This window comes from Artemia franciscana, chromosome 8 (assembly GCF_032884065.1).
Source record: "Artemia franciscana chromosome 8, ASM3288406v1, whole genome shotgun sequence".
Lineage (NCBI taxonomy): Eukaryota > Metazoa > Arthropoda > Branchiopoda > Anostraca > Artemiidae > Artemia > Artemia franciscana.
Window position 1 is genome coordinate 25,352,246 of NC_088870.1, and position 15,041 is coordinate 25,367,286.

At 34.6% G+C, this 15,041-nt stretch overlaps 1 protein-coding gene and 1 long non-coding RNA gene across 7 annotated transcripts in view; one reads left to right on the top strand and one right to left on the bottom strand.

Moving 5' to 3' along the window:
* The window catches only part of LOC136030201 (RNA-binding protein 45-like), a 272,030-nt gene that overhangs the window by 235,404 nt on the left and 21,585 nt on the right, over positions 1 to 15,041 (bottom strand). For 3 of the 6 annotated variants that reach the window (XM_065708982.1, XM_065708983.1, XM_065708978.1), the window contains exon 1: positions 3,160 to 3,232. The exons of 1 other annotated variant lie outside the window; for it this stretch is intronic. The gene's annotated coding sequence lies outside the window, so the exon portion shown is untranslated. Of the gene's footprint in view, positions 1 to 2,015; positions 2,092 to 2,229; positions 2,247 to 3,159; positions 3,233 to 15,041 lie in introns of those variants that run through there. 2 more of the 6 variants (XM_065708981.1, XM_065708980.1) reach the window with 2 other exon arrangements.
* Positions 1 to 15,041, top strand: part of LOC136030206 (uncharacterized) — a 422,925-nt gene that overhangs the window by 104,856 nt on the left and 303,028 nt on the right. The gene's annotated exons all lie outside the window — the stretch shown is intronic.

Genomic DNA, 15,041 nt, shown 5'->3' on the forward strand with positions numbered 1-15,041 from the left:
TTTGTACATAGTGTTAATAGTGGTGATGATAATGAAAGTAATGTCTCCATGTTATACAGCATTTTTCATGTTTGTAACATGTCACCTCAGGCAATTTGAGTACCATATCCTGCATCAAAGATTATCCTTTTTGCCAAGTTAAAGGTTCTTTCCACACAGAACATGATGAACAATAAACCAACAACTTCTTGCACAAGAGTCCATATTTTTGCAGCATAGACCAATAAATGAACTCAGAAGTCTAGTTTATCATAAAGAATATGATCTGGCTCTACTAACTGAAGTATGCCCAAAGAATATCTGGAGCAGATTTGAAGATAAAGACATTCAAATGCCCAGTTACCAAATCATCTCTAACCTCTCATCAAAAGAATGCAAGCATGGACTCAAAGTTTATGCAAAAGCTGCAAATACTTCCCAGAAAATTAAATCTAGTCTGTTACATGTATACACCATTTGCTTTGAAATATGCAGACCAACACCCAGCCAGGATTGGATGTGTATACAGAAGCCCCTCAGCTCCCTCTTGTATAGATACCAATTATGCACTCTTGAACATGTTTTGCAAAACCACAGGGCACTACTTGACCTAGTCTTTGTTAATAACAGCAAACTGATCCAAAGGATAAACTATCTCCCAACTATTGGTAAAAGTGGTCACCTTGCCAGTGAATCAGTTATTTGTTGACACAAAGTGAGAAACAGGCATAAAAAAGATATTTACAGATTAAAAGGAAATCAAGGATAAACTGAGGCAGATCAACCAGGAATCAACACTCAAGGGTAGAATCAACAAGCAATGGGAGATAGTTTTGTTACAGTCAAAGAAACATGGCAACAGAATACAACAGACAATTTGCCAAATATCCAAAAGCTTGCCAATATGACAGCAAAGAAACTTAAAGAAATCCCATTGGAAAAAAGGATAAGCCAAGAAGGATAAGGACAAGGATAAGCCATTTTCCATATGGAAAATAGGTCTACAACCAAAGTAAAATTGAATACCAAGAAATTCTGAAATCATGTATTTAGTAAAAATCACAACTGAAGATCCATAGAAAATTTATTCATATATGAAGAAAACAAAGTCAAAGGCACATAAAGTACAGTCAATCCTCAAAATGAGCAGTTCACCTCATGAACCGGATATTATGGGGTTATATTCACTTCCCAATCTTAAGCACAATATCCTAAAGCAGATGAGTAATATTGTGGTTACTATATCTATGGCTTAAACAGAACCTAAAAGCCTGGACACCAATGAGACAGCTGGTCCTGACAACATTCATCCCTGCCAAACAAAAGAAGCTGTTAGCAAAAGTGCCTTAGCATAGACTTTACTTTTGCAATATTCCCTTGATCATAAGAAATTCCTTTCCCAGTGGAAATGAGCCTATCTTCAAAAAGGGGGATTGATTAAAGGCAGAAAGTTATGGACCTATCAGCCTCAAATCTGCAGTTACAAAAGCCTTTGAGAGGATTATGGTAATTGTTTATTTTCATCACATGCTGTCTAAACTGGACAATGTACTGCAAAGCAACATAGTTTTCAGTTTAGAGCACTTAGAAATGCTAAATCTAGAAGTGCATCCAATTTTCAGCTTTCTAAAATACATTTTTTAGCTTTCTAAAATCCCCCTTCAAAAAACTAAAAATGCATAAAGTGGGCAGGGTTTTGAAGCTGAGGGAAATGTTGGGGTTGTACAATAAAATACACTTCATGTTATACAACATAATTTCTTTATAGTAAAAAGTCAAAAGATAATTTAAAAACTTACACAACCATTAATGCTAATTATCCACTTTCACTTTTGAGTTTAAACTAACAAGTGAACTGCTGAATCAGAGCAATTAGTTAAATATTACATTTATGTCCTGTTGATTTGAAGAAATGCCTTCTGATGGAATGGAGATTATACAGTTTTTCAGTTCAAGATTCAATTTGTTTGAAAAGATGCTTTGGCTATGGAAGGCCTTGGTGAAACAAATTTCGTTGAATACTGAGGTAACATTACCTATAGAGTAAAGTAAATTGGTCAATGAGCCCATGTGGGCATCATGTATTCTATATTTGTTGAATAATTATTTGCCCTGAAGCCTGATAGAGTAAACAAAAAGTAGGTCGTAATGATGATAGTGATGATAATCTGTGTGGTAGAAAATTAATTGCAGTATATTAAAAACAAAAATATTAAGGACTGAATTCATAAATCTAAACGCAAGTATTACCAGTCGTTTCAGAAGAATTTACCGAAAAGAACAATATATGAATTAACTGAATTGGTGTTTAGTCAATGCAGTATTTTGACATTGAAATCTGAACTCTCATGACCTGTTTTGTTTGAAAAACAAAACAGGTCACCTCTTTTTTTTAGATCCTTATTCAGGAAACCAGTGCCTGAAATCCTTTTGGTTAGTTTTCTTTTCAATTATCTTGTTACCTTTTTTTAAATACCATACAATCTTTAATAAACAAGAAGGCTCTTTTTTTACTATTTTTTGGGCCTTTAAGATCAATACAACTTTTATAATAATTTTTTTTGCTATGCAATTGTGGAGGATTATAATAGCTAGGCTACCATTGGTTAACAGATAACAAATATAATAACACAAAACTTTAAAGGGAATTAAATGGTTGGTGGGAATTGCCAGTACTCAAGCTGTCTATTCCCAGTAATTGAAGACCTACATGCTGGCTAGCTGATGAGTGATGTGTCCACTCACTTCTTAGCTAATTAATGGAAAAGATGAAACATTTATTCAAACCATGATATTTGTAAAATAGAGAATTTTATAGCCAGTAGCCTTCTACTTTTAGTTTATTAGCATGTTTCCTACAGGTGTGGTTAACCATATCAAATTTATTGTAACTATAACCAACAGATAGGCCTATTCTTTTTTGTCAGTTTACGAAAAAAAGCAATACCAGTTGTAATTTACAAATTAAAAAAATACTCATTTTATTAAACATGCTCAGAATTTACAAGGGTATTTAAAAGCTTTTGATTTGATGTCATTGTGGCTGGAAATCTGTTTTTTCCGCCCAATATACAGCTTCTGAGTCTGGAAATTTGCCTTGTTCAGCAATGTTACCTAATCCTAGACTGGCATGATACTTTATAATACTAAAATGGTCAAGTAAACATAAGGATTTCTTACTAATTTATAAATAATAAATTCCAAACTCTGTCGAATAACTCTGCTTCTTCAGTATGTTTATTCGGTACAGCCGCCGGTAAGTCATAAGAAAAAATATCAATGAATGGACAAAAAAATCACTAAATTTTTAATCGACTAATGAGGACTGCTCAGCTGTCCAAAGGAATAACCATGAAAATTTCATATTTTGCCATTTTAATTTATATATCGCACCATACTATTTCGACCAGGTGTACTCCAAATTCGTATATCTTGACTTCTATAAGTCAGTTTTGTAAATCGTGGCAATACCGTAAATTTATTGTCAAAAACTTGCAGCAAAACCATGAATGTGACCTCGGATTCCACGTCAAAACCGTAAATGTACCTCCACTAATCAGAATGCCTCTAAAAATGACGTATTCGCCCATTCATGGTTTTGTTTTTGTAATATTCGTAGCTTTTATCTAGTCGGCGGTCAGAAGACATAGCCGTGAACGTCACTTTTTAACATTTTGAGTTACATATCGTCCCATACTATTTCGACCACGCTATTTCAATTGGCACAGTCCAAATTCGTCTGTCTTGACTCCTTTTATAAGTCAGTTTTGTAAATTGTGGCAAAACCGTGAATATATTGTCAACAACTTGTAGCAAAACCGTGAATGGGGTCATAGATTCTATGTCAAAACCGTAATTTATTTTCACCAATCAGAAAGCCCCTAAAAATGAAATATTGACGAGTTCACGATTTCGTCTTACAATATTCTCAGATTTTATCTAGTGATAGCCATGACTCTGATCTACTCCAAGGTACTTTCATAACTGTAGAACCACCACCAGCACTCACAACAGCTTTAGAACCATTAGCAGCACTTGAGGTTGACGAACTTAAGGAAAGTCCTGCCTTCACGAATTTGGAGCCTCTGGAGTCGTGTCCGGAATACTTAATTTAGATGAACATTTATCTCATTAATGATGTGCGTGTTTTTATTCTGGATTCGGTTGCCATTTTTCCCCAACCACTAGAAACATCTATCATCTTAGTTAAACAAAATATACAAACCACTTATAATAACCTCAGTTGAAGCATATCGGAAGGTACTTTTGTCAATGGACATATCTTTGAAAAAGCCAACATAAGATATGAGTAACATCTGATTGGACCATGATAACAAAGTGTTGAATTTACCAATATTGAAATCTTGAAGTGGGAAAGGCATAAATCAAGAGCGACCAAAATTTCCCTAGAGTGAAAAGAAAATGTACAAACAAAGTGATAAGAATTTTTTTTTTTACGTCGACATCCATAAAAATTTGCTCCTGCCCATGATGCCATAGATAAAGGGGTGTCTTTTTCCCAAGTCGACTCATCATCTTCAACGAAACATTTTTCCCTGTGAATCCAAAACTGGACGAAAACTCTGCTTGTCGTTTGGCAAGAAGTTGTTCAGAAACGTGAAGCTGACAACGCAGCAAGTGCGTTCGTCAAAATCATTGAAAACTAATCGGGCGTTGAATTGTTTGAGTTCTGGGCGGACAACTGCACAGCTCAGAATTAGAACTGGACTATTTTCCCAGATCTTAGTTTTACTTGTGAATGATCATAGCCACCTGGATCCGAAGGAAATTCTTCACAATTTTTTTAACAAAGGCCATAGTCACATGGCTGTCGACGATGGTCCCCACTGCAATATTGAAGAAAAGAAATATCTGCGGTTAGGCGGATATATTGTTTTGAAAATCTTTGCACGCTTATCAAAGAGTCGCGAAGTAAACCAGTAAAAGTATTGTCAATACAGATTTAGGATATCTGAATATGCAAAAGTGAAAAAAAGTCGGGCAAGCTCACGTTCAAAGTAATTGATGCAGTGGAAGTTAAATTTGTCAGGGGGCATTTTTTACGTTTTTACAAACTAGATCTTGGCAAAAAGTCTTACATCAAGTGTGATTTCTTAGAGAAAAGTGCAAAGAAACCAAGGTCTTTACCTGAATGTAGAAGTACAAACAGAGGTATTACAGAGGCGAAAAAAAAGAAGTGTGGGCACTCTGTTGCCGTATGCTTCACTTGAAAAAAAAACACATTTCTGGGCGAAAGTTCTTGTTGCTGTTAAACTAAACCAAAGTGCACTATGCATGTGCTGGTTGTCAAAAAGTTGCATCTCAGGAACTGATAGGGGAATTAACGTGAAACTCTATGGGCTACTACTGCCACTATTGCTGCTACTATGATTGAACTAAATCAAAAGGTTTTAAGTGCATTAAGGTTGTCAAAATTGTATATATAATGTTGCAGGGATAGAGTAAGTCATTAAGTTTGATTTTTTGATGAAAGTTCAATGAGTTTAAAGTTACAGCAAAAACTAAAAGAGATTCTACATTCAGGTAAAGACCTTGGTTTCTTCGCCCTCTTCTCTAAGAAATCTCAATAAAGTATTCCGGACACGATTCAAAAGGCTCCAAATTCGTGAAGACAGGACTTTCCTTAAGTTCGTCGACCTTAAGTGCTGCTAATGGTCCTAAAGCTGTTTTGAGTGCTGCTGGTGATTCTACAGTTATGAAAGTACCTTGGAGTAGTTCTTGAAAGATTTTGAGAAAAAGGAGCAAAGAAGGAGGCCTAGTTGCCCTCCAATTTTTTGGCTGCTTAAAAATGCAACTACAACTTATAATTTTTTACGAACGTTTTCATAAGTAAAAGATATACGTAAATTACGAATTAAATTACGTTGCGAACTTCTATATTTGTGCGTTTTTATTGCGCATATGAGGGGGCTCACCCCTTTTCGATGCCTCGCTCTTTAAACTAAAATCGCAAGTTTTATCCATATTCTTTAAGAATGACCCCTGAATCACAAAGACCGTAGAATAAATAGTTGAAATTACTAAAAATACTTTAGCGTAAAGAGAAAGGTATTACGAGGAAGTAAACCCCTCATATGCGCAATAATTTCTGCTCGTTTTAAGTTTTAATACTGTTTCCTACTTTCAGTAGAAAAAACTTTTCGTATTTATTTTTTCATTGTGATTCTAAGTGTTAAGATAATCTAAGCAGCCCCGAAGTTCAGCTTCCCCATAATTCCAAAGTGAAATTACGTCATCATCAATTGTACAGTTGTCATTTTGTTCTCAAAATTTGAGAACATTCCGATAGAGTTATCGGAATGTATAAAACTAGGAAACTAGGAAAATAGCTTCTTTATAGATATACAACTGTAAAGTGACCATTTTGTTCTCAAAATTTGAGAATATTCTGACAGAGTATCAGAATGTTCTATCAGAACATTTGATGTTCTGATAGATTATTCTATACAGCTGACATACGACAGTTTATAGTTTATGTGATAGACAGTTGATAGAAGAAATATACAGAAATAAACATAATTTATAGAAAAAATAAAACAGAAGCTATTTTCCTAGTTTCATAGTTTTATACATTCCGATAACTCTATCGGAATGTTTTCATATTTTGATAACAAAATGGTCACTGTACAGTTGTGTATCTATAAAAAAGAAGCTATTTTTCTAGTTTCAGAGTTTGACTCTTCTCTTAACTCTACTTCTTAAAACAATAAAAAAATTTAGCGTAAAGAGTGTGGCGTTGAGGAGGATAAGTCCCTTTCATATACGGAGTAATTTCTGTTCGTTTTAAGTTTTAATATCGCTCCTTACTTTCATTTAAAAAAAGGTTTTTTTTATTTAATTTCTTGACGTTTTTTAATTAAAGCAAGTTTTGATCTTGGCTCTCCGCATATAAATAATTAAAATTTTTGTATAAATGGCTTTCTCATAGTTTTAATCGGAAGATTGGAAAATTGGAAGAAAGGAGAGAAGGAGGAAACCTAGTTGCCCTCCAATTTTTTGGTTACTTAAAAAGGCAACTAGAACTTTTTGAGCATTGTCCACAACGGAGGCAAGAGAAGCCCGATACAAGTTTAACTTTTCTAAGTAAATATCCGGAAAAGTGTTAACTTCGCTGAATGCATTTGCTACTCCTTTGGTTTTTTCCTTCACAGCTTCATCAAAATTTTCTTGGTATGGTTCCAGCTGAGATTCTTGAACCGTTCATACCTCATGCGTGCCGTAACAGAAAACAACGTAGTGTGATCCGTTTTTCTTTTGAACAGTATCCACAATTCGAACCGGCCATTTTGGATATCCTTTGAATTTTGCAAACGCCAGTCCTCTAATTTCGAATCCTCCAGGCATATCGGATAATTAGAAAAATGTTACTTTTTAATTGTATTTCTTATTTATAGACGTGCCAGCCTTCGTCTGTTTCTCATTAAAATTATCCAGAAAAAGTATCCAAACAGATTTAACTTCTTCGTCACTGAGTGATTAGATCCAATACTTTTACAAAACGTATCAAGTCAATTTGTTGCGTAACACTGAAATCACTATTCAAAATAAAGTCCTTTTTCAACACTGGTATTAACTGGACGAAGTCTGAAAGAAAACTGAACGAAGTCTGACTGAATACTGGATGAATACTGAATGAATGAATGAATACTTTCACTTATAAATAATTTTATTTGCCCTGATCATCTTCGCCATAGTCAAGACAAGAGATAAGGAAAAGGAGCCTGCAGAGACAAATTAATTTAAGCATGTTTTGATCTTGGTTCTCCGCACATAAAAACAATTAAAACGAAATATGAATATTAATTTTTTGGGGCTAAATGGCTTTTCCATAGTTTTAATCGGAAGATTTTGAGAAAAAAGGAGCAAGGGAAGAGGCCTAGTTGCCCTCCAATTTTTTGGTTACTTAAAAAGGCAACTATAACTTATAATTTTTTACGAACGTTTTCATAAGTAAAAAATATACGGAAATTATGAATTAAATTACGTAGCGAACTTCTATATTTGTACGTTCTTATTGCGTATATGACGGGGCTCACCCCTTTTCGATACCTCGCTCTTTAAACTAAATCGCAAGTTTTATCCCAATTCTTTAAGAATGACCCCTGAACCACAAAGGCCATAGAATAAATAGTTAAAACTACTAAAAAATACTTTAGCGTAAAGAGCAAGGTATTACGAGGAAGTAAACCCCTCATATGCGCAATAATTTCTGCTCGTTTTAAGTTTTAATGCTGCCTCCTACTTTCAGTAGAAAAAACTTTACATATTTATTTTTTCATTGTGATTCTAAGTGTTAAGAAAATCTAAGAAGTCCCGAAGTTCAGCTTCCCCATAATTCCGAAGTGAAATTACGTCATCCACATAACGACCCCGGGAGACGTGTTTTAACAAATAAGAATTTAATGTCCAATTTTCAAGGTTCTCGGCATAAATATTTGCCAGTAGCCTGGATAAAGGTCCCCCATGGGTAACCCATTTTTTGCTGATAAAAAGAATCGCAAAACTGAAAATACATAGAAAACTTCATAAAAAATACATAGAAAAATTTTAAAACTTCACAATCAATTCCCGTCCTTTCTTAAAAAATTGAGAAAAAATTCAAGCCATAGCGTGTTGAGGGAGGGACCCATATGTTTGAGCAGTAGTTCTTAAAGAACTTAGAAGAAAATTGAAGCTATAGCGTGTTGAGGGAGGAACCCATGTGTTTGAGCAGTAGTTCTTAAAGAACTTAGAAGAAAATTGTAGCTATAACGTGTTGAGGCAGGGACCCATGTGTTTGTGCAGCAGTTCTTAAAAAAGCAGTTCTCAAATTATGAGAACAAAATGGTCACTGTACAGTTGTATATCTACAAAAAAGAAGCTATTTTCTTAGTTTCTGTACTAGATCTGAAAATGGTCACTGTACAGTTGTATATCTATAACAAGAGCTAAGAGCTCATATAGCACTTGTGACGAGGCGACAAGAGCTAAGAGCCAAGAGATCATATGGTATGAGCTCTAACAAAATTCTATGAATCAATACATTGATTCAAAAAGGAAAATAAGAGGCTTGATCCCGGTCAGGATTTATAATAAGAGCTCTGAGTCACGATGCCCTTCTAAATATCAAAATTCATTAAGATCCGATCACCCACTCGTAAGTTATAAATACCTAATTTTTTCTAATGTTTCCTCTCCCTTTAGCCCCCCAGATGGTCGAATCTGGGAAAACGACTTTATCAAGTCAAATTGTGCAGCTCCCTGACAAACCTACCAATATTCATCGTCCTAGCACGTCCAGAAGCACCAAGCTCGCCAAATCACTAAACCCCTCCCCCCAACTCCTCCAAAGAGAGCGAATCCAGTACGATTCTGTCAATCAGGTATCAAGGACATTTGTTTATTCTATCCACCAAGCTTCATCCCGATTCCTCCACTCCAAGTGTTTTTCCAAGATTTCCCCCTCCAACTTACCCCAATGTCAAAAGACCTGGTCGGGGTTTGAAATAAGAGCTCTGAGACATGGATTCCTTCAAAAATATAATTTCATTAAGATCCGATCATCTATTCATAAGATAAAAATGCCCCAATTTTCACGTTTCCCAAGAATTCCGGTTTCCCCTCCAACTCCCCCCAATGTCACAGGATCTAGTCGAAATTTAAAATTAGAACTTTAAAGCACAAGATCTTTATAAATATCAAAATTCATTAAGATCTGGTCACGATTTCGTAAGTTAAAAATACCTCAATTTTCAAAATTACCCCCCCCCCCCAATTCCACCAAAGAGAGCAGATCCGGTCCGGTTATTTCAGTCACGTATCTTAGACAGGTTTCTATTCTTCCCGTCCAGTTTCATCCTGATATCACCGCTTTAAGTATTTTCTAAGATTTCCAGCCCCCCAACTGCCCCCCCTTAATTACGCTTGAGTTACTCCTGTTGAGATTTAAAATAAGAGATTTGAGTTACGAGGATCTTCTAAATATGAAGTTTCATGAAGATCCGATCACTCCTTCGTAAGTTAAAAATACGTCATTTTATCTAATTTTTTTTAATTACCCCCCCCCCCCCAACAGAGCGGATCCGTTCCAACTATGTAAATCACATATCTCAGACTTCTGCTTATTTTTCCCACTAAGTTTCTTCCCGATCCCTCCAATCTAAGCGTTTTCAATGATTTTAGGTTCCCCCAACCCAAACTTCCCCCAATGTCGCCAGATCCGGACAGGATTTAAAATAAGAGCTTTGAGACACGATATCCTTCTAAATATCAAATTTCATTGAAATCCAATCACCCGTTCGTAAGTTAAAAATACCTCATTTTTTCTAATTTTTCAGAATTAACCCCAACCCCAACTACCCCAAAGAGAGCGGACCCGTTCCGGTTATGTCAATCATGTATCTAGGACTTGTGCTTATCTTTCCCACCAAGTTCCATCCCTATCCCTCAACTCGAAGTGTTTTCCAAGATATTAGGTTCCCCCCTCCCAAATCCCCCCAATGTCACCAGATCCGATCGGGATTTAAAATAAGAGCTCTGAGACACGATATCCATCTAAATATCAAATTTAATTGAGATCCGATCACCCGTTCGTAAGTTAAAAATACCTCATTTTTTCTAATTTTTCAGAAATAATCCCCCCCCAACTACCCCAAAGAGAGCGGATCCGTTCCGTTTATGTCAATCATGTATCTAGGACTTGTGTTTATTTTTCCCACCAAGTTTCATCCCGATCCCTCCACTCTAAGTGTTTTCCAAATTTAGGTTTCCCACTCCCAAATCCCCCCCAATGTCACCAGATTCGGTCGGGATTTATAACAAGAGCTCTAAGACACAATATGCTTCTAAACATCAAATTTCATTGAGATCCGATCCCCCGTTCGTAAGTTAAAATACCTCATTTTTTCTAATTTTTCAGAATTAACCGGCCCCCACCCCCCCCCCCCCCAGATGGTCAAATCGGGAAAACGACTATTTCTAATTTAATCTGGTCCGGTCCCTGATACGCTTGCCAAATTTCATCGTCCTAGCTTACCTGGAAGTGCTTAAAGTAGCAAAACTGGGACCGACGGACCGACAGAATTTCCGATTGCTATATGTCACTTGGTTAATACCAAGTGCCATAAAAAAGAAGCTATTTTCTTAGTTTCATAGTTTTATACATTCTGATAACTCTATCGGTATGTTCTCAAATTTTGAGAACAAAATATTCACTTTACAGTTGCATATCTACAAAAAAGAAGCCATTTTCCTAGTTTCATAGTTTTATACAATCTGATAACTCTATCGAAATTATCTCAAATTTTTAGAACAAAATGGTCACTGTACAGTTGTATATCCACAAAAAAGAAGCTATTGTCCTAGTTTCTTACATTCCAATAACTCTATCGGAATGTTCTCAAATTTTTAGAACGAAATGACCACTGTACAGTTGTATATCTATAAAAAAAAGAAGCAATTTTCCTAGTTTCATAGCATTATACATTTCGATAAATCTATCGGAATATTCTCAAATTTTGAGAACAAAATGACCACTTTACAGTTGTATATCTATAACAAAGGAGCTATATTCCTTGTTTCATAGTTTTATACATTCCGATAACTCTATCGGAATGTTCCCATTGAAAATAACAGCTAAACGACAAACATTGGACATGTAGTTACATTGTTAATATCAATAAATGGTGATTTTGTAACAACCTGAGCTTAAATTCATGAGTTTACAAGACTGACTGTACAGAAAAGTAACCACAACAATGATTTTTGTGATTCCTCAACGGAAATTGCAAAATTTGAGACTTTTCCATTGACAATAACAGCCAAATGACAAACTTTCGACTTAAAATTGCATTGATAATATCAATTAATGGTAATTTTTTGTCAACCTGAACTTAAATCCATAAGTTTCCAGGACTGACTGTACAGAACAGTCACCACAACAATAATTTTCCTGACACTTCAGCTGGAATTGTAGAATTGGAGACTTTTCCATTGACAATAACGGCCAAATTACAGACTTTCGACTTGTAATTGCATTGTTAAGGTCAGTAAATGGTCAATTTGTGTCAACCTGAACGTTGTATTGCTAAGATCAGTAAATGGTAAATTTGCGTCGCCCTGAACTCAAATCCATGAGATTTTCATGATACTGATACAATAATTTTCCTGATACTTTACCAAAAATTGTGGAATTAGGAACTGCTCCATTGACAATCGGGTTGCAAAAATTAACGACCAAATGATAAATTCTAAACCTGAATTATTATCGGTAAATTAGACACACAATGGCAAATTCAGGTTGAATTGAAAAAAACTAATGAGATTCAAAGAAAAATCACACAGAACCGTAACAATAGTACCTAATTTTTTACATTTCTCTTGGGAGAGAAAAGTTAAGAGATATTTACGCTGACAATCAAACGGTAAAAATAATCATTACGCAAGGTATACTCTGCTGGAATTCTAAGTGGTATATAATGGTAAGTTTGAGTCGACGTAAAAACAAACAAATGAGAATCGAAATTATGGCACAGAAACATGACCACCTTAGCCAACTATTTTCTCATGAAATCATAGAACCAGATATTTTTTTTTTAGACCCAGACTGTAAATTTGATGACCAAATAATTACTAATCTAGTAGTTAATAGTCAATAATTTAATGACCAAATGCTTTAAATTGCTATATGTCACTTGGTTAATACCAAGTGCCATAAAAAAGAAGCTATTTTCTTAGTTTCATAGTTTTATACATTCTGATAACTCTATCGGTATGTTCTCAAATTTTGAGAACAAAATGGTCACTTTACAGTTGCATATCTACAAAAAAGAAGCCATTTTCCTAGTTTCATAGTTTTATACATTCCGATAACTCTATCGAAATTTTCTCAAATTTTTAGAACAAAATGGTCACTGTACAGTTGTATATCTACAAAAAAGAAGCTATTTTCCTAGTTTCATAGTTTTATACATTCCGATAACTCTATCGGAATGTTCTCAAATTTTTAGAACGAAATGACCACTGTACAGTTGTATATCTATAAAAAAGAAGCAATTTTCCTAGTTTCATAGCATTATACATTCCGATAGATCTATCGGAATATTCTCAAATTTTGAGAACAAAATGACTACTTTACAGTTTTATATCTATAACAAAGGAGCTATATTCCTTGTTTCATAGTTTTATACATTCCGATAATTCTATCGGAATGTTCCCATTGAAAATAACAGCCAAATGACAAACATTGGACATGTAGTTACATTGTTAATATCAATAAATGGTGATTTTGTAACAACCTGAGCTTAAATTCATGAGTTTACAAGACTGACTGTACAGAAAAGTAACCACAACAATGATTTTTGTGATTCCTCAACGGAAATTGCAAAATTTGAGACTTTTCCATTGACAATAACAGCCAAATGACAAACTTTCGACTTAAAATTGCATTGATAATATCAATTAATGGTATTTTTTTGTCAACCTAAACTTAAATCCATAAGTTTCCAGGACTGACTGTACAGAACAGTAACCACAACAATAATTTTCCTGACACTTCAACTGGAATTGTAGAATTGGAGATTTTTCCATTGACAATAACGGCCAAATTACAGACTTTCGACTTGTAATTGCATTGTTAAGGTCAGTAAATGGTCAATTTGTGTCAACCTGAACGTTGTATTGCTAAGATCAGTAAATGGTAAATTTGCGTCGCCCTGAACTCAAATCCATGAGATTTTCATGATACTGATACAATCATTTTCCTGATACTTTACCAAAAATTGTTGAATTAGGAACTGCTCCATTGACAATCGGGTTGCAAAAATTAACGACCAAATGATAAATTCTAAACCTGAATTATTATCGGTAAATTAGACACATAATGGCAAATTCAGGTTGAATTGAATAAAAACTAATGAGATTCAAAGAAAAATCACACAACCATAACAATAGTATCTAATTTTTTACATTTCTCTTGGGAGAGAAAAGTTAAGAGATATTTACGCTGACAATCAAACGGTAAAAATAATCATTACGCAAGGTATACTCTGCTGGAATTCTAAGTGGTATATAATGGTAAGTTTGAGTCGACGTAAAAACAAACAAATGAGAATCGAAATTATGGCACAGAAACATGACCACCTTAGCCAACTTTTTTCTCATGAAATCATAGAACCAGATGTTTTGTTTTTTTTTAGACCCAGACTATAAATTTGATGACCAAATAATTACTAATCTAGTAGTTAATAGTCAATAATTTAATGACCAAATGCTTTAATTAGAAATGTGATAACTGATAAATAATCAACTTTACTTAGATGTTAAATCGTATACTTGGACTTGTTGATAAATTGAATTTCTGTTCAAAAACTCAAATTGACAATCTCAATGCCGAGTGTAATCCAAAGGACTCAATAATAAATTAGAACAATTTAATGTGCTGCACAGCAACTCTATTGGTTACGTTGTTTTCTTTCTATCGCAACCAACGGGATAGTAGTTTGCTAACGGTATGAGGTAGAGATAAAAAAAAACTTATTCCAATATGAGGATTGTAAAATGAAAGAGAGAAGTTTCTTTGAAGCTAGCAAAATTCCCAGTAAACTGTCTAGAAATAGAAATATTTTTTACTCTATTCTACTAAATAGTATGAAAAAGAAGTAAAAGAAAAAGTCTCAAGTCAAAAAGCAAACCTCTTAGGGACCATAAAAAGTACGAATATAGGGTTATCTCTTCGGGACCTAGAGTCAAAAATTTTGGTCACTTCCAGACTTCTTTGCAAAAATTCTGGAAAGGTGAAACTGAATATCCAAAATTAAGAATATCAAAATACGTTTACCCGCTATTCAAAATATAAGAAGGATTTGAGGAGAGAGTTTTCCAAAAATATTACATGTATTCTCCTTTTTTTCAATTAAATAGGAAAATATTCTGTCTCTCTCAAACAAGTCCATCCACTATTCGATACATAACTGGGAAGGGGGGAAGGGGGGGGGGCAGAGTAGATATTTACATAGTTTTAATTTGCATGATTATCTGAAATCGTTATCCGATCTCAACCAAAC